The sequence below is a fragment of the Meriones unguiculatus genome, chromosome 20, assembly GCF_030254825.1.
Source record: "Meriones unguiculatus strain TT.TT164.6M chromosome 20, Bangor_MerUng_6.1, whole genome shotgun sequence".
In the NCBI taxonomy this organism is placed as follows: domain Eukaryota; kingdom Metazoa; phylum Chordata; class Mammalia; order Rodentia; family Muridae; genus Meriones; species Meriones unguiculatus.
In genome coordinates this window covers 18,635,054-18,656,439 of record NC_083367.1, presented here as the reverse complement: position 1 = coordinate 18,656,439, position 21,386 = coordinate 18,635,054, and the positions used below count along the sequence as shown (strand labels likewise).

General features: G+C 37.4%; 1 pseudogene; it reads left to right on the top strand.

Moving 5' to 3' along the window:
• Positions 1-11,812, top strand: part of LOC110564667 (large ribosomal subunit protein uL2-like) — a 129,710-nt pseudogene extending 117,898 nt beyond the window's left edge.
• The last annotated feature ends 9,574 nt before the right edge of the window (positions 11,813-21,386 follow it).

Here is a 21,386-nt window from a genome sequence, read left to right as displayed (position 1 = left end):
GAGAAAAATGAATAATTCTTAAAGAAATGGTTTAGGACAGCACATCACAAGCAAATATACTGATGACATATGGGGACATTTTATAGAGGGAGTACTAAGCAACAAAGTTGATATTTGAACACAGTTACTTTTATTCTAGGTGTTGAATGTCTTAGAATTTCTAATTTCCTTTGAATCCAGAGACAGCCTTCACACAGTTTTGTCAAAATGTAAAAAATTGTGTGCCCTGACCTAGGACTGTATTCAGGGATATGAATCTTAGGTTTTGACTGTTTTTCTTAGCAAACAGAATAAAAAGAAAAAGTGTCTTTAAATATGTGTTCTTTCTTTGTGGACCTAACAAACAACTGTTGAAACTGACACTCCTAACAATTACATATAAAATTTGTTTTATGGTTTCAGTTTTATAAAATGCAGTCATCACACATTGTTTAAATACGAGAAGCCTGAAGACTTAAATAATTGACAGATTTAATGGTTCTGGCAGAAAGGAGTCAGTCTCATACCCAGCATAACTCAGCTCTTCCACCTTTTTGAGGCTCTAAAGTGTGACACCAAAGGATTTGTCACTTCCAAGATATAGATCATCTGTACTACTCTCAGGTAGCCTTTTCTAGAGTGATGAACTGTTATTCAGTAAAATAAATGTAAAATAGAAATAAGTATCTAGAAGAGAGATGAAAGTGAGATCAATGTGATTGAAAAGGTAAAAAGACAATTGAGAAGTATGGGACCATAATGGCTGACAATTATGGAGGAAAGGTCAAGGAGCTTCAATCTGGGATACTTCAAACATGAAGGTGGCAGGAGTTGACTACTTGCCCCCTCCCAACCTAGCGTCATGAAGCTAGTTCCTCCATCATCAACCCTAGTAAGAATTTATTACTCTGACAGTTATCAAACTTTACTCCTTGACTGACCTTATAACTCTCCCTCACCCATTCCCTGAGGAGTCAGATTAAGCATCTTCCAACACCTCTGTGCTGACCAATGGTACACAGCCACAAAAATCTTGCTCTGAGACACTTGCCCCCTCCATAGAAGCATAAATACCTCCTTTCCCCCAATAAACCCAAACAGTTATCTAAAGCTATTCCTGGGTATGCTCTTTGCCCGCACACTCATTGTCAACAAAGATCCTTCATTGAGCTTACTGGTTAAGCTTCCCTCCTCCAGGCTGGTTCAGTTTCCTAAGGGCCTGGCTAGCCCAGAGAGAAGCAGACACAGGGCAACAACTGGCAACCCAACTTGGAAGTAACAGAATCTTTGTTAAAGAGCAGGTCATAGGTGAATACACCCAGGTTCATCTTATTCTTTTTGGTTTGCACCATCGTGTTGGGTTCAGACATGTTGCAAGGGCAACTGACGTTCCCAGGCCAAGCCTATTCCTTGGCATTGGAAGAGGCTAAGAAACCTCTGTCCAAAAGCTGACAGCCTGGATGGGTGTTAGGAGCAATCTTCTGTCTTTTATCTTCAAATTAAAAAAGAAAAAAAAAAAGAATTTAAAACAAAAGAAAAAGAAAATGGTAATGTAATTCCAAAAAAAAAAAACCAACCAGGATGGTCACTGGAACTCTTAAAACTGTGGCTAGGCTTGAGTCTGGGACTTTGAGGAATCATAAGTCATATGGAAATCATAAAGCTACAGAAACATTCTTCTCTTTCTCTGGTGTTCCCTTTCCTTTTCTATCCAGAGAAATGACTCATCACATCAAAAGAAACCTCAGATTAGGGAAATATGTGCCTTCTTAAAGTCCTGAGGAATAAAACTCACCAAACAACAAGTCTCCTTGTTTTGGGAGGAAGTCTTTGATATAGTGACATGTATGGTGCGCTGTACAGCCATGACTAAGACTCAGCCATGACAAGCAAGGCTTACCTTGCCTGGCAGCAAGATACCCCAGAAGGGAAAACTCCTTCTCTACATTTTCTGCCTATCATTGCTGCAATCTGCTGATGTGTACGATCCCCTAAAATAGGACTCACCAGAGTCCTCCAAATAAGGTGATTCTTCTGCATCTCACAGTCTATGAAAAGAAATTAAAGTCATACATAAACACATCTCCTAAAAAAATAATAATTCTCAGCCTCATCTGCATGCTTTTGCTCTCTGTCCGATCCAGTTTATCTCCCCACAACTTCACCCCAAAAATAAGTCTTCTCAGAGGAAGAGAAGATTAAGCTTTCTGTCTCATCTTCTACTCCTACTACCCCACCCTCTCCCACAAAGCAGCAGGGTCTCCATGGCAGCTCCAGGCTTTCCCTGATTCTTACACCTCTGCCCAGCAAAACTGTACTCTCTAAGAACCTGCCAAGACAACAGGTAGAACACTGCATAGCCTTCAGCTTCCTCCCCCAACCCACTATCACGCAACATTTTTTTTTCTTTTTACTTATTTGTTTGTTTGGTTTTTTGGGACAGGGTTTCTCTGTGTAGCCTTGTCTGTCCTGGACTCACTTTGTAGACCAGGCTGGTTTACAACTCACAAAGATCTGCCTCTGCCTCCCAGAGTGCTGGGATTACAGACATGCAACAACTTTGTAATCTCTGTAATTTTGTTATTTAAGTGGAGAAAATATCAAAGAATCTAGACTGGAAGAACAAAATATACAAATGCTCAAAGATCTCTGGTGAGATATCTGGCACACTATTCACCCAACACCCCTACTCCATGGTACTCAAATCTTTTGAAGTCTTGGCTCCTCCCTCTTCTTTGGTCCTGCATAGGCTCTTGGGAGCCTCATCTTCCTGCCACCCTGTCTCATCGAATTTCTAAAATGGTAGATCAATAGCACTGAAAAAAAAATCACTGCCAATCAGGTTCTGGTTCAATACCAAACCATTCCCAACATAGATATTGACTATGAGAATTCTGCTCCTTTATAAAAGAAATGGGATTAGCTGTGGGACCCTAATGGCCCATAGTTATGGAGGAGAGGTCTAAGGAGTTTCAACCCAGGATACCTCAAACATGAGGACAACAGGAGTTGGTGACCTCCCACCTCTCGACAAGTCAGCTGCCCCATCATCAACCTAAGTAAGCATTTATTGCCCTGACAGTTATCTTGAGAGGAACATGATAACTTTACAGGTCTCTTTATATGAATTTTATACTGCCATGTTAAAGTAAATTCTCTCAGTACTTTTCCAGGAAGCAGGAGGACACAGAAGAAGCAGATGAATTGGAACAAGACACACCCTGCTGTAAAAAAATTAAACTAGGCCAAGCAGTGTGCTCAAGGTCTTCTTGTTGCAAAAGATTGCTGCCAAGGTCTCTTCCCTGTTGAAAAGTACTGTCCAAACTTCTGTACAAAATAGGGTTTCCTGGCTACCGGTCCAGAAAGTCACAACTCCCTCAGCTAGATAGCTCTTCACTCCACTTTTTGGAGAAGTCACAGGATGTGATGGTCACCCTCCTCCCCAACTAAGCCCGAATCTGCAAGTCATAAGACATCCCTTGTGTAACTTAAATATCAGATATCCTTTAGATGTCTGGTGACTTGGGTGCCTAAAATGAACCAATTTTATACTGACAAGCTTACAAACCCATGCCTCCACATACCTTTCCTTTAAAAACACAAGGCTTTTGTTACCCCCCCCGCCCCCCCCCCCCGCTGCTGTTCCATGCTGACTTGTAGGAGGCCACATCTTGTGATGGTCTGAATAAACCTCTTGCTTTTGCATAGATCCACCTCCGAGTTTCCCTCAGTTGCCTCTCTGGCAATTAGGCTCTCCCTGGGTCTAACAATCTGGCTTCACTCCTTGTTTGAGCTTATAAAGTTTTGTGCCCTTGAGTATGAAGATGAAGTATTTTCCTACTTTGCTACCCTGGACAATGGTATAGGGCCACACAAACCTTGCCCCAGAGACCCTGGACACTTTCCCAGAGGCATAAATACCCGCTTTTCCCCAATAAGTCCAAACAATTCTCCAAAGATGTTCCTTGGAATGTTCATTGCCTGGACACTTATTGCCAACCATGACCCTGCATTGTACTCACTCATGCCCAGCTAATCTTCCTTTTCCCCAGTCCACTTAGGTATGCAATGGGCCAGGCTACCCTGAAGGTGAAGTGGACATGGCAGAAGAAACAATTGGCCTAATGGAGGCAATGCAATAGCCTACAGATTTGTCAAATAAAAGCAAATAAGGTACTTGTACAAAGCTCTTCAATTAAATAATATGGAGCAGGAATATAGGCTTCTAGTTTATTTTGTAAGTCATGACCCTGGGCAGGTCTTTAAGCCTTCCAGTTCCTCACTGCATCGCTCTGGAGAAGCTTTGGGCCTTCTAAGGATTCTGTCTTTAGGATTACTAGAACCTTTGTCAGAACACTGCTACATCACTGAGCTGTGACAGACTCTTCCATGTACAGATGTGGCTGACAAAGAGAGCATGCAGCAGTTTGGCTTGGTTTGAAATGGGATATTCCCACTAATGATAAAATTAGACAGAAAACTCATATACTAAGATTAAAGCCCAGATGCCCCTCAGTGGAGGAATGGATGCACAAATTGTGGTATATCTACACAATGGAATATTACTCAGCAATAAAAAACAAACAAGGAAATCATGAAATTTGCAGGTAAATGGTGGGATTTGGAAAAGATCATCCTGAGTGAGCTATCCCAGAAGCAGAAAGATGCACATGGTACATACTCACTCATATAGACATATAATATAAGATAAACCTACTAAAATCTGTACACCTAAAGAAACTAATCAAGAGGGAGGTCTCTTGCTAAAATGCTCAATTCCTATCCAGAAAGGCAAAGAGGCTGGACATCAGAAGAAGGAAAAAAGAGGCAACAAATCAGAAGCCTGACACAGAGGACCTCTGAAAAGCTCTGCCCTGCAGACTGTCAATGTAGATTCTGAGACTTATGGGCAACCTTTGGGCAGAGTGCAGGGAATCTTAGGAAAGAAGTGGGAAATAGTAAGATCTGGAGAGGACAGGAACTCCATAAGGAGAGCAACAGAACCAAAGAATCTGAGCACAGGAGTCTTTCCTGAGACTGCTATTCCAACCAAGGACTATGCATGGAGATAACCTAAGACCCCTGCACAGATGTAGCCCATGGCAGTTCAGTATCCAAGTGGGTTCCATTGTAATAGGAACAGGAACTGTCTCTGACATGAACTGATTGGCCTGCTCTTTAATTACCTCCCCCTGAGGGAGAAGCAGCATTACCAGGCCACAGAAGAAGACAATGCAGCTACTCCTGATTGAGAACTAATTGACTAGGATCAGAAGGAAGGAAAAGAAGTCCTCCCTTATCAGTGGATTTGGGTAGGGGCATGCATGCAAAAGGTGGAGGAAGGGAGAGATTGGGATGGAAGGAGGGAGGGAACCACGGGGGGATACAAAGTGAATAAAGTGTAATTAATAAAGAAAAAAAAGAAACAAGAAAAAAAAGATTAAAAAGTACATTGCAGATAGAGCAGCATTTGATTTATAAGAACACTTTCTCAATAGGAAAATATTTGAAACTGCTTTTTTTCTCTGTTATAATGTTAATGATGCAGAATTAAATTTTCTTTCCATAAGCATCCCAAGTATATAAGCAAATACCCAGGCAGAACTCACAACTCTTTTTGGAAAATCGTATACTTAATTGCAGGTATAGAAATTTACTACTACCTAAAGCTGAACAAAAAGAACAGTAACAAGAAAATCACTTTGCAAGATGAGCATAGTTAGTCTTATAAACAGACGAGCTTCACACTTATAAAACAGAACAAGTGAAGAAGGGAGGCAGGTGGATCATAGCATATTGACCTTCACCGTTTCCTGTGAGTAACACAAGTGAATTCGGGTTTGCTGTGGTTTTAATTATAGTCGCTATGTATAATTTACTCATTCAATTACACCAACCTAAAAAATTCTGTTTTTCTCAAACATTACTAGTTTTGAAGGGAAAAAAAAAAAAAATACAAAAAAACAAACGTGTGCTATAAGGATATCTATTCTAGAAAATAATGCAAGCCCAAGTGTTTAATCTTCCGATTTCTCCTTAAATGACTAAAGATTATATATTCATATATACCAGTTTGGGGGAAGGGTGTTATTCTCAAGGTTGCAATATGCAATTTTTGTAAATAATAAGGCAAGGAGAAGAGTTAATTAGAATGTCATTTCTTCATATAACAAAAGCCTGTGAAGATGACACAAGTAGTGGAAGAGTTTTACAAACATTCCTGAGCTGAGAAACTACAGAAATGCCCAGAATATTGGTGAGTCAGAGGCAGGTCAGTGCAAGCCTTCCATTTAGTTTTAAAAAGAGGTTCTGGAAATAAATGCCTGTGGCAGCAATGACTATCCTGGAGTGTAATGTGGGGACACTAGCAGGAAGAGAGCAAGAAAAGCTATCCATGTCAGGATAGTTTTCAGCCTTGGAAGTTTCGCTGGCTCCAGTAGTTTAACAATTGTATGCACCACAAGAGAAAGCTTTCTTTGAGAATTCAAGGAACCTTTGGATGAGATGCTCAAAGAGTTTTCCCAAAATATCTGGGTACTCTCTGGCATTTAGACAATGCGGCTAGTCCTGATGAGACGTGATAGGCTAGGGTCAGAGAGAAGGGTAGGAGGTCCTCCTCTATCAATGTACTTAGAGAGGGGCAGGGGAGGAGATGAGGGAGGTAGGAAAGGATTAGGAGAGGAAGAGGGAGGGGGTACAGCTAGGATACAAAGTGAATAAACTGTAATTAATAAAAAAAATTTAAAAAATAAAAATAAAAGTGGATCAGCATGGTATTGGAATAATGCTTTAGAATGTTTGCATTATGCATCTACAAGTATGTTTTTTAGACTTACTAGAAAAAGAAATGAATGTTTTAGTTTTAAATTATTTTCTGCCTTATTATTATCTTGGAGAAATTTTAATTTCCACTGTCTCATTTCTTCAGCAATACACATTATCAAATAACACCTTTACCAGCATTGGAGTACAGATTAGTGCAAGTATACTACCTTTGTGTATAATTTACCCCTTGGTGTATCTTGGTTTATCTTGGAGCATGAGAGGAAGATAATTTGGTGAGCCTAGTACTTCCAATGGCGTTTCTAACCTTTCCCTCAGGACAGAGACTGCATGGACTATATGAGGGTGAGTTCATAACTTCAGGAGGCTGGAGAAATGGCTATATGGTTAACAGCATGGCTACTCTTCCAGAAGAATAAGGTTCAATTCCCAGCACTCACATGGTGGCTCAAATAATCTGTAACTCCAATCTCATTGGATCAGATGCCCTCTTCTTTTGTCCTAAAGCATCAGTACTACACAAACAGAAATGCAGTCAAAATACTTATAAACATAAACTAACTAACAAAATAAAAATTAATTACATTCCTAAATTATACCTTCTTCATTTTTCCTCAGTCCCAGGGCATGCAAGTAATCATGAATACAATTAGCAATCTATCTATCTATCTATCTATCTATCTATCTATCTATCTATCTACCTACCTATCCATCCATCCATCTGGTATGTCTATACTGACAATTTGACACTAGTTTTGGTTGACATTTGACACTAGTTTTGGTTGACATTCATGATTTTTGTTAATATATATTATTACTTTATTCTGACCTTGATTTGTGTGAGAGGAACAGGGTCATAAGACAGCAGTAACCTAGGCTAATATCACAAGCATCACATAACCCAGGTGGAATCTTCCAAGTCAACATTTTTTGGGGGCAGGAATCACTTCCTATGGGGATGTGATTGCTTGTGTCTCTCTAATATGTGGTCTACTATAAGTCCTACAACCGCTTTCTCTATTTTTCTCCGTGTTCATGGCCTCTGATGAAATTCTTTGCATGTAAGACAGTGAAATGCATGTGAGGAAGTGCTCCCTTCCCCTGCTAATGCATTACACGTGCCACGTAAAAATGTGTTCACACTACACACATTGTTGTCTGTACTAACAGTGAAAAGGCCACGATGAATAGAATTAAGACAACAACGTCCCACTGACTGTTTCCTTTTATAGACTTTTTTTGATCTAGTACAGTCTTTGTTTAACTGCACTTCTGGAATAATCTTATATCTGACCATGAATCTTCTGTGTTAAGAGCCCTTCTTTAGGGAGGGACAACAGTGACGCAATGGAGTTCAGTCCTTAGAACCCACACGGGGAAAGGAGAAAAGTTACACCCATATGTTGTCCTCTGACTTCCATTCATGAGTTATGGTACATGCACATACAGACAAGCATATATACATACATATGTGCATACACACACACACACTTAAAGAAATAAAAATGCCAAACAAAGAATAATGCAACCCTTCCTTGGCTACTAATTGAAATAAGGTTAGAGACAGATTCTTTTTACTGATCAACAGGACTCAAATAATCTGTTTTTTAGTAAGAATTCATTATAACCAGCTTCCTCTGTTTCTTTTTGCTCCAGAAACACTAAATTTATCTGGAAATGTTATCTCCTTACATTTGTGTTCAGTTTTGAGCACTGGCCTATCTAAAATAAATAATATGCATGATTTACTGCTAAAATCATCAAGAAAAACTACCACTTTTTTTGTCAACTGTAAACTTTTCATGTAATTTGTCTCCAGTGTCACTTATTTAGAATTTTTCTATATATTCATTCATTCATTCATTCATTCATTCATTCATTCACTTTACATCTCAGTCATAGCCTACTCCCTCTTCTCCTCCAAGTCCCACCCTATTTCCTCTTCCCTATATCCTCCTCTCACTCAGAAAAAGAGAGCTCCCCACACCTACCCACCCTAGCACATCAAGTTGCATCAAGACTGAACTCATTCTCTACCATGGTGGTCTGGCAAGGCAGCCCCTCCAGGAAAAAGTGATCAAAAAGCATGTAAGAGAGTCCTTGTCAGAGACAGCCTCAACTCCCCTTACTAGGGAACCCACATGAAGACCAAGCTGTCCATCGGCTACATATGTGAAGGGAGCGTAGGTCCAACCTATACATGGTCCTTGGTCAAAATTTTTCTATTACTGCTTATCCATAGGATGATTCCAGTTCTGAAATAGTATAAATATCTATATCATTTATGTGCCTTAGTTAGTAGGGGTCATTCTTTCACTGAAGCATACATTTTACAGTTGTAAGATACTTTATTTTTTTCTGTTTTGTTCATAGACTGACATTGGATTTTGCACAAAATGGTCTTGAATGTATGAACCATATATTTATATTTGCTAAGTTCTCATGTTTCATCTTTATTGATTTATTGTTTTGTTCTTTGTTTTTTATCTCAGCATTTCTTACTCAAGAAAATGTTTTGTTTTGTTTTGTTTCTCAAGGATTTTCTTTTCTTTTTTGTTTCTTTTTCCTTTTTTGTTTATTTGTTTTTGGTGAGGCTCCTCTATGGTATAACTTTCGTTTAAAAACAGAGTTAAATACAATAACAAAAAGTCCCTATGTTTTGTTTTGTTAAAGTAATTTAACCTCACCAAGGCCTTTAGCAGGGTTATTTCATTTAGAAGAATGAATCTTATCTAATATGCAATAAAATTCTTGCCTAAATATATTAATTTAAAATTGTGTGAGATGTAACTAAATCAAAGTGATCAGTTACTCCAGAAGAAAAAGAAAAGTCAAATAAAAATAATTTTCTACATTTGGATTAATATAGAAAGCCACTAATGATGTTGCCAGTGCCTTTGTAGTGTGGTGACTAGTGCAGAATTTTTCTTTGCTATATCTCTGGATGTCTTTCTTAAAGACTTGATGAGAAATAGACCTTGTCTCTTGCCCACTGCCTTTTTAAAATGAATATAATACTACTGATAAGTGAAGAAAAAAAAGGGAAGGAGAACAGTCTGGCATCGGACTTACACAAGTTCACCTATTCCAAGACACACATGGAGGTTAGTTACATACTTGTCAGGCCAGATAATAGAATTATGAGGCAAAATAATAGGAGTGGTATGTGAGCATCTTTATGATTCATGATCTCTGTGGAGAAACACCTATTTTGTTTAGAAAGAAGAGACACAAGGGCATATTCTTATTACCAGGCTCAATCAAATTGCTCTGTGGCTAACTGCTTTTTCTTTTTCATGACACCATCTCCTTTTACCATTACTAGATTGATCAGTCTTTTCATGCTATACTCTCCGTGTCTAAACCAGCAAGGTCACATTTCTTACAATATGAAGGTTTGTTTTTGTGAATATTTTTGTTTTTATATGTACTTGCACATGTAGGCGTACATATGAATGTGTGAGCGCATGCATATGAAGGACAGATGAAAACCTAGATTGTTCTCAAATGCAATTCACATTTCATTTTGAGACAGGATTTCTCATCAGCCCAGAACTAATTGAATAAGATATACTGATTGGCCAGAGAGCCCCAGACAGCTGCCTCATCTGTCTCCCCAGCACTGGGTTTACACACAAGCAGTGACTTTATTTGAGAATCTTTTGGGAATCAAACTCAAGTCCTCATGCTTGCAAGGCAAGCATTTTACTGGCTCAACAATATCTCAACTCCTCTAACATTATTTTAAAATTTTGTTTAATTTACTTATTTAATGTAATATTATTATCACAAGAAAAGTAGCCTACACTTTAAGGAATGGCATATAAATAGATTAGTTTCACATGAATCGTCTCCTGTGATTGGCTAAATTTTTTAAAAGTATAAGAATTTTTATGTATCCCTTAATAATATGATTGGATTGGATCATATTATAATATCTTTATAAAATTACTGCTGTTCGTAATTGAAATTCCTTTTGCTTTTATAGTCAGAATAATTTATATATATATATATTTATTTATTTTTAAAGGGCATCTTCCATTTTGACACAAATGTATTTGTTTTAGGAATTTATTCTAACAAACAAATATCCAGCTTTGTGCATTGCTGTAACAAAATGTACAAAACACAGAATTGATTGCAAAGGTAAAATAACAGTCTGTATACACTAGAGTTAATCTAGATTTAATTCAAAAGTTATTGGGTAGTTACATATGAACATCATTAAAACATTAGAGAACATCATTCATCTCCATGTATCTCACACTCTCTTGATTTATGAGTAGCTATGAATATAAAACAGATGCATATTAAAACAGTATTATAGAATTTATAGTAAATATGTAAACTCGGCTCAGAATCAAATAACCTATAAATTAGCACTTTTGGATTATTTTTTTGAACTACAGAAAAAGAAGACAAATCATCTATGACTTTAAGAAAATGAATAAATTAATTTTACTTATAAAGAAAAGTATAGACAGAAATTCATGTTGAAATGAGTGGAATTGGCTAATTTAAAAAATTCTAATCAATCTTTTGTTATATTTGTGCTTTATCTTCATTAAATTTAGGAGAGAAATTCGTGAGATGTACTCTGAAAGTCAAGCGAAAGCAAGTAATATAAATTAATATGTATTATTGGTACATATAACTAAATTATGAACATTTACATATATATATATAAATTTAAAATAAAAATGTTAAAATCTAGCCATAGCTAAACAGATGAAATTGTGATAACCCATTGCATGAAAGCATAACTGAATATCAGATATTATATTTTTAAGATTTTTTTTAATGTGATACTTAAATATTTTATTGGGAAAATTAAATATTAGGAGAATTTTTCAGAGAAATAGATACCAGATTAATAAAAAGCCTCCTGCTTGTGGCTCAACAGGTTGACACTTCTGTTTTCATCTGTTTCTTTCCAGGAATCACGGGAGACTGGAAGAACCACTTCTCAGCAGCGCTAAGGAAGAGATTCGATGAGCACTATGAAGAGCAGATGAAGGACTGCGCTGTGAAGTTCAGAACAGAGCTCTGAGATGCTTCCTTTTCTTGCGTCTGAAACTGGAATGTTCTTCACTTTATCCTCCAGTTTCTCTTGTTTCGCTTTTCAGTACAAGAGACTTTTTGAAGGCTGATGATTTAATTTCATTCTGTCTTTTAAACTTTTACATCAATTTAATTTCTGAATGTGTTTGACAGCAAAATCACATTTTTCTCATATATAATATAAGCATGTGTTCTCTAACAGTGCTCAAATATTTCTAATCAAGATTTTTTATCACATTGTTAAGATTAATTTTTCTTTATGCTTCACAGTTTCATACATGAAACATGGTCACATTTACTTTCAACTACCCACCTATAATGCTCTAAGTTATTTCTCCAAGGTCTCAATTAAACTTTATGATGAACTCATGTTGTTGTTGTTGTTGTTTTGGGGCTGTCCTCTTTGTTTTTCAATAAGCCACTGCAGTTGATTAGTGGCAATCATGAAGTGCAGATGCAGGGTCACCAGAAACACGTGAAACACGGGAAATCAGGAAATCTACAGAAGGCCATGTACTTCTTAAACAGGGCTCTCCTACCTAAGCCTACATTTTGTCTGGATCAATCTTGTGCATGCCTTGTATAGGCATCCCTAGCTCTATGAGTTCATGGGTTCAACAGTCATATCAAATCCAGAATTTTGCTCTTCACAGAATTCCTCCCTATCATCTGACCCTTATATTCTTTCTCCCTCCTCTTCTGTGGTGTTCCCTAGCCTTAGTGGTGGTGGGATTGGAAAAGATGTCTGATTTAAAGCTGAGCATTCACCTGCAAATTCCATGATTTCCTTGTTTTTTGTTTTGTTTTGTTTTTTATTTGTTTGTTTGTTATTTAATCACTGAGTAATTTTTCATTGTGTAGATGTACCACAATTTCTGCGTCCATTCCTCAACTGAGAGGCATCTGGGCTGTTTCTAGCTTCTGGGTATTACAAATAAAGCTGCTACAAACATAGTTGAACAGATGTCCTAGTTGTATACTTGAGTATCTTTTGGATATATGCCTAGGAGTAGTATACCTGGATCTTGAGGAAGTACCATTTCTAATTGTCTGAGATACTACCAGTTGATTTCCAAAGTGGTAGTACAAGTTTACATTCCTATCAGCAATGGAGGAGGGTTCCCATTTCTCCATATCCTCTCCAGCATGTATTGTCACTTGAGTTATTCTTCTTAGCCATTCTGATGTGTGTCAGGTGAAATCACAGGGTTGTTTTGATTTGCATTTACTTGATGACTAAAGACATTGGATATTTCTTTAAGTGTTTCTCTGCCATTCGATATTCCTCTGTTGAGAATTCTCTGTTTAGCTCTGTACCCGTTTTTTAAATTGGATTACTTGATTTGTTGCTGTTTAACTTCTTAAGTTCTTTATATATACTGGATATATATAACCCTCTGTCAGATATAGGGTTGGTGAAGATCAGCAGATAACTGGTGGGAACTGGGAAGTATCATCCTGAGTGAGTTATCCCAGAAGCAGAAAGACACACAGGGTATATACTCACTCATAGTGGATATTAGACATATAATATAGAATAAACATTAAATCTGTACAGCTAAGGAAACTAATCAGGAAGGAGGACTCTGGTTAAGATGCTCCATCTCCATTCAGAAAGGCAAAGAGGATGGACATCAGAGGAGAGGGAAAACAAGGAACAGGACAGGAGCCTAAAACAGAAAGTCTCTGAAAGGCTCTACCCTGCAGGGTATTGAGGCAGATGCTGAGACTCATAGCCAAACTTTGGGCAGAGTGCAGGGAATCTTATGAAAGAAGTGGAAGATAGTAAGACCTGGAGAGGACGGGAACTCCACAAGGAGAGCAACAAATCCAAAATTTCTGTGTGCATGGGTCTTTTCTGAAACTGATGCTCTGGCCAAGGACCACTCATGGAGATGGCCTGGAACCTCTACAAAGAGGTGGTAGCCTATGGCAGTTCAGTGTCCAAGTGGCCTCCATAGTAATGGGGATAGAGACGGTCTCTGACATGAACTGGTTGGCCTGCTCTTTGATCACCTCCCCATGAGGGGGGAGCAGCCTTACCAGGCCACAGAAGAAGACAATGCAGCCACTCCTGATGAGACCTGATAGAGTAGTATCAGAGGGATGATGAGGAGGACCTCCCTTTTCAGTAGACTGGGAGAGGGACACAGGTGGAGAAAAGGGAGGGTGGGATTGGGAGGGGAGAAGGGAGGGAGGTACAGAGGGATACAAAGTGAATAAACTATAATTAATAAAAATAAAAATAATGAAATAATAAAAATGGAAAAAATAATGCTTAGCATTCAGTCTCTTATTCTCAATGCCAGTTATGCATCTTTCCCTTGACTGTTGCCCATAAAAAAAACCACATAAATAAATAAAAAGGAGAAGCTTTTCTTCAAAGGCCGTGAGTTGGCAGTACCTATGAATATAAGCATAAATATTTAGAAGGCAATTTGGCAACATGATGATTTAGCAAAAGTATGATGGCAAGTTTTACTCTAGGGCCAATGACTACCCCCGCAAGAGATTTTGATTAGATTCATAGTATGCTACAATAATTTTCCTTCTTTGCATAAAGTTTTCTGTCCAATCAGAACTCAGTGAGCCTACCAATGTCTTGCTGCTATTATTGTTGTAAGGAGTAGACTTTGTTTGGTTGGACTGTATTGTAGTGAGAGCTATCCTAGGCTGGGTAAGACCTTAGATATGCTTTGGTTTGTTTCCCTCCAAAGAAACATATGTATATGCCCAGCAGCAAGGTAGTGTTTTGGTTCACTTGAGACTGATTTCTCTACATCCTGCCTCTCTAGGAATAGTGTATTTTCAGCATCGGCGTCTTACCATATAGTAACGGTGCATAGCCAAGAGCAAGACAATAGCTTGCATTGTTGTGGAAACCTCTAGGATCTCCTTACCAATAACTCCTAGGAAGTTGCACTGCACTTGTCAATAAATAATGCAAGATTTCCTGTCGTTTTCCAGGCATTATGGGTAGTTCCATTCAAACTCATATTTTATTTGTTTATTTTGAGACAGGGTATCACTGTGTAGCCTGGGAGTGCATGGAACTTGTTTTTTAAGCAGACTGGTCTTGAACCCACACATATCCATCTGCCTCTGCCTCACGAGTGCTGGAATTAAAGGCTTGCACCACCATGCCTACTTAAAACTCATGTTTTAAAGGTGTATTTTAAAACTAGTTTTTTAACTAGTGAGTTTATGTAAACCATTTCTTTGCAGCCTGTTTTTTAAAACATACTAGATATTCTTCCCTAAATCTCCTTGAATCTAGTCACTTTAATCATTTGTACCTCCTGCTTTTATTTCATATATATTATAATATTCCTCCATATATATATATATGCATATGTGTGTTTATTAACTAAGATATTTATTTACTTTACATCCTGATCACAGCTTCCCCTCTCTCCACTCTTCTCAGTTCCTCCCTCTACTCTACCATCCACATACCCCCTTCCTTTCTCCTCAGGAAAGGGTAGCCATCCCATTTATATTTTTTTAAGTTGAAAACCAGTCCATACATGTTTGTGGGTCTTACCATGAAGCAGCAGGTCCCACTACTGTCAGCTGAAAATTGTAGAGGAAACATTTCTAAATTAATTTATAATGTTAATACAATTACTATCAGATACTTATTATAATGTTGTGTGTGTGTGTGTGTCCCAAACTTATGGGACACAATGAAAACAGTGCTAAGAGGAAAGTTCATAGCACTAAGTGCCTTCAGAAAGAAAGTGGAGAGAGTTCATACTAGTAATTTAAGAGCTCACCTGAAAGCTCTAGAAAAGAAGGAAGGAAGACACCCAAGAATAGTCAATGGCAGGAAATAATCAAACTCAAAGTTAAAATCAATAAACCTAGAAACAAAGAGCAATACAAAGAAACGACAGAATAGAAAACCCCTTAGCCAAATTAACTAAAAGACAGAGGGAGGGTATACAAAATGATAAAATCAGAAACAAAAAGGGGGATATAACAACAGACATGGAGAAAATCCAAAGAACCCTTAGATTGTATTTAAAAACTTGTCCACAACAAAATTCAAAAATATAAGTGAAATGGATGATTTTCTTGATATATAACACTTACCAAAGTTAAATCAACATGAGGTTAACAATTTAAATAGACCTATATCCCTTAAGTAAATAGAAGCAGTCATCAAAAGCCTCCCAACTAAAAAGAGCTCTGGGCCAGATGGTTTTAGCACAGAATTCTACCAGACTTTCAAAGAAGAACTAATACCAATACTCCTTAAATTATCCCAGAAAATAGAAACGGATGGAATCACTGCCAAACTCATTCTATGAAGCCAGAGTCACCTGGATACCTAAACTACATAAAACCCAAAAAAGAAAGAGAATTTCAGACCAATCTCCCCTATGAACATTAATGCAAAAATACTAAACAAAATATTCACAAACCAAATCCAAGGACATTTCAAAAACATCATCTACCATCATTAAGAAGGTGTCATCCCAGTGCTGCAGGGAAAGTTCAACATACAAAAATCCATTCGTGTAATCCACCATATAAAAAACTGAAAGAGAAAAAAACACATGATTATCCCATTAGACGCTGCAAAGGCCTTTGACAAAACTCAACACCCCTTCATATTTAAAGTCTTGCAGAGATCAGGGATACAAGGCACATACCTAAACACAGTAAAGGCAATATATAGCAAACCAATCACCAGCATCAAGTTAAATGCAGAGAAATTTAAAAGCATTCCCCCTACATTCAGGGAAAAGAAAAGGCTGCCCACTGTCCCCATATCTCTTTAATATAGTACTTGAAGTTCTAGCTAGAACAAAAAGACAAATAAAGGATATCAATGGAATTCAAATTGAAAGGGAATAAGGCAAAGTATCATTAATTGCAGATGATATGATAGTAAACATAAGAGACCCTGAAGATTCTACCAGAGAACTCCTATAGCTGATAAACACCTTCAGCAAAGTGGCTGGATACAAAATTATTTCAAAAAAGTAACTACATTATACTAGGGACAAAAGGGCTGAGAATGAAATTAGGGAAATAACACCTTTCACAATAGCCACAAATTATATAAAATATCTTGGTGTAGTTCTAACAAAGCAAATGAAAGACCTGTATGACAAGAATTTCAAGTCTCTGAAGAAAGAAATTGAGGAAGATTTTTGAAGATGGAAAGCTCTCCAATGCATGGATAGGTAGCGTTAACATAGTAAAAATGGCTTCCCACCAGAAGCCATCTACCGATTCAATGCAATGTGAATTAAAATTCTAACACAGCTCTTTACAGACTTGGAAAGAGCAAACATTAATTCCATATGGAAAAATAAAAGACCCAGGATAGCCAATACAATTCTATACAATAAAAGAACTTCTGCAGCTATCAACATCCCTGATTTCATGCTATACTACAGAGCAATACTAATAAAACCTGCATGGTCTTGGCATAGAAATGGACCAAATTGACACCCACAGTTCTATGGGCACTTGATTTTTGAGAAAGAAGCCAAACCTTACAATGGAAAAAAAGAAAACATCTTCAACAAAATGGTGCTCTTCTAACTGGATGTCTGAATGTAGAAAAAAACAAATAGACCCATATTTATCACCTTGAACCAAACTCAAGTCCAAGTGGATCAAGAACCTTGGCATAAAACCAGAGACTCAAAACTTGTTGGGAAACAAAGTCAGGAAATAGGCTGCAACTCACTGTCATTGGAGATAATCTCCTGAAAAGAACACCAATAACACAGGCTCTGAGATCAACAATCAATAAATGGGATCTTATAAAGCAGAAAAGCTTCTGTAAAGGAAAGGACACTGTCAACAGAAGACAATAACAGCCTGCAGACTGTGAAAAGGTCTTTATCAACCCTACATCAGATAGAGGACTAAAGTGTAAAATATACAAAGAACGTAAATTAAATACCAACAACTCAAATAATCCAATTAAAAAATGGGGTGCAGAGCTAAACCAAGAATTCACAACAGAGGAATCTTGAATGGCTGAGAACACTTAAAAAATAATCCCAATGTTTTACTTAAAATAATTCTACATGTAGTCCTTCAAATACTGTACAATGCCAATCATGAAGAAATCAAAAATTGTTTTAATTGTGCATTTTTAACACACAAAGTAATCACAAAGAAATAGTGAGATGAGTATATTTAGAATATGGACTGGGAATAAAAAAAAGGAAAATGTTTAAATAGAAAGATTAATGAAAAATAGGCATTGGCTTATTTTATTCTTGGGTTTAATAGGTTTACTCTTTATAAATGAAGATCAATCATACCCATGTACCCAATACAAGTACACTGGTTACAGACAATGTGGAGAAAGTAACATTATTCATTTATATTTCCTTTTCTGAAAACATGGATCATTACTTTATCCAAGTGGAATAGGTCAGGAGCTCAAAGAGGTAAAATGAAGATATGACTTGCTATCCATGCACTATCAGAAGGAAATGGACATTGTTAAGTCATGGAATGTGATAGGACACAGACACAATTATGCGTTGGTTTTAGAGTCTTTTTTAAAACCTCTGGGCTGTCCCAGAAGCATGCTAAACTAAGCATTGCCATAGTAGGTTGTCCCCGTCCTTTTTCATCATGAATTAGCCATGAGATAGGAGATTCTTATTTTAGAAAATTAAAATTTTGTCATTTTGGCTCCTATCTATTAAAGATGAGACACACAGAATGGAGCAAAAAGAAACATGAGGGTACACATGGAAGCTTTTTCGAAGACCTCAAGCTGATATATACAATGCTTATGTTGTTCAAGGGGAGAAAGAATGCTATGAATTGCACCCTATCCATGAGCCTTAATTAACACACCAAGACAAAGAAAACATATTAAGGCCACCAGAATTCTGGAAAAGACAACAAACAAATATATTCATTAATACACACTTGCAATATAAGTTAAAACACTCTAACAAATGTGTTTTATAGCAAAATATGACATTGAAAATGCTCATAGCAATATAATCTGAAAACACGTAGCATAATTGATTTCTGATGATAATATGAATGAATGTTCTTGCAAATAATAACAACAATGGTAATTTGAAGTCTTTGAAACTTAGCAAAGAAACTAACTTTGAGGCCAGAATGAATGTCACAAACATACAGGATTTGACAAGAAAACAACTGGTACCAATTAATGTAAGATTGATGTTAGCATTCTCACATTCCATATTTCATCAAAACTACAAAGCCATTATTTCTAAGTTGTACTCTTACAATTTGTAATGCTAAAGAATAAATATGGGCAATCATTCTAATAAAGTCCAATGCACTAAAGACATTACTCATAAATTGTATTTCAATTTCAAGAGACTGCAATTTGAAAAATGGAGAGACAAGACGTATATGACAGGGTTACTGGGCTGAAAGTGTTCCTGCATTTCTTATGTTGTCTTCAATGCTATCCGACAAATTATATTTTAAAAAATAAGTGGTGACTGAAGTGCTGACTTAGCACTGATGTCACATGATCATCAAAGTCCGTGATGAGGATGAGTTTATAATCTATTATTATAATCATCTCTTTAAATACAATATAGGGAATAACAGGCATTGAATATTCTTATAGTAGTAATGACTTCTCCATCCATCTGTGCTGCTGCATTGCACAGCATAGTCCTGTCTCATCACCTACACTCACATGTATGTATGTAAAATGAAAGCTTACATATGGGAAAGTGGGAGACAAAACATAAAATGAGAAAAAAACAAAGTCAGATCCGCTGAACATTATTAGCTGGCTGTATTTGTTCTAATAAACACATTTCCCTTCCCTTCTTTCTCTCTTCTTCTCTCTCCCATTCCCTTATTCTCTCTTGCATTGCCTAATCTTTCCATGCCATCCTTGCTATCTTTCCCCCTTTTATTTATTTCCTTTTACTTTCTTTTATTTCCTCTACTACCTCTTCAGAAAACAGAAAGAGGGAAAGGGGAAAATGTGTAATTGCTGACACAGAAGGTAAGGTGAAGATGGAGATTCAGATGATAGTCCATGCCAAATAAAGTACCCATCACTGTGTCTCTTTTCTAATGAGCTATTACGGAGACCTTAAGGAGGAATGGCGCTGATGTGCTGGAGGACACTGGTGCAGGAAGGTCCTTTTGGAATATAATTTCATCCACTCAGAAATTAAGGCCATACAATTTATAAACAGAATCTCATAAAAATAAGCTGTACAGGGTTGGAGAGATGGCTCAGAGGTTAAGAGCACTGGCTGTTCTTCCAGAGGTCCTGAGTTCCCAGCAACCACATGGTGGCTCACAACCATCTGTAATGAGTTCCAGTGGGCAGGTGTACATGCAGGCAGAACACTGTATACATGGTAAATAAATAAATCTTAAAAAAAATAAGCTGTACAACAGAGGCAGCCATCAATAGTGTAGAGAGGAAGCCCACAGAGTGGAGGGGAATATTTACTCAGTAATACTTGTAATCGGGAATAAATAATCATAATTTATAAAATTTTAAATCGAGTAAACACAAAACCTATTGATAAGAGACTAGAGATTTGAATAGGGTTTTCAAAAAAAGAAATAAAAATGACCATATATTTTATTAATTCAGGTAAAGCAAATTAAAAATATTTTGAGACTGTTCGGTTTGACATCAGTCAGAATGACTAAGGTTAAGAAAACAATTATTTGTGTGTCTCATCATCTGCTTAGATACCCTGTTGGGTGGTGCCTTTCAGAGGACCCTCTATAGTAGACTTCCATCCTGTTCCCTCTCTTCCATTGCAGAGTACAGGGAGTCTTATGGAAGAAGGGGGAGATAGAAGGACACAGAGGGGACAGGAACCCCACAAGTAGACTAACAAAGCTAAAACACCTATACCCAGGGGGTCCTTCAGAGACCGATGCACCAACCAAGAACCATGCATGGAGAAGACATAGACCTCCTGTTCAGATTTAGCTGAGAGGCAGCTCAATCTTCATATGTGTCCCTGAGTAAGGTAACAGGGGTTCCCTCTCTCGTGATCTCAGTTGCCTCCTCTTTGATCACTTGCTCTTGGCAATGCAGCCTTTCCAGGCCACAGAGGAATAGAATCCATGCAGTTCTGATGAGTATTAACAAGCTATGGGCAGATGGCAGAGGAGAACTTCCTCTTTCAATGAATAGGGGAAAGGGATGGGGGGAGAGATGGAGGAAGGGTGGGCCTGGGAGGAATTGAGGGAGGGGGGGTTCTATCAGGATATATAATGAAAAAAAGTATAAAAAAATGAAATAAGAAAAGAAAACAAATTTATTTAACTCCAAGAAAGATGGGAAGGAAAACCTCATTCACTTTGATGTGACTACAGACTACAATGTAATCACTGTTTTGAATTCACAAAACGAAAAAAATAATAATTTTACTTATGTCCATTGCTACTCTATTCACAATAGCTAGGAAATGGAAGCTTCTCTGGTGTCTTTCAGCTGAGGATTGGATAATGAACATGTGGTAAACATACACAATGGAAATATATTCAACTGTAAAGAAAATAAAACCCTGCAATTTCAGGTAAACGGATAAAAAAAACAAAAACAA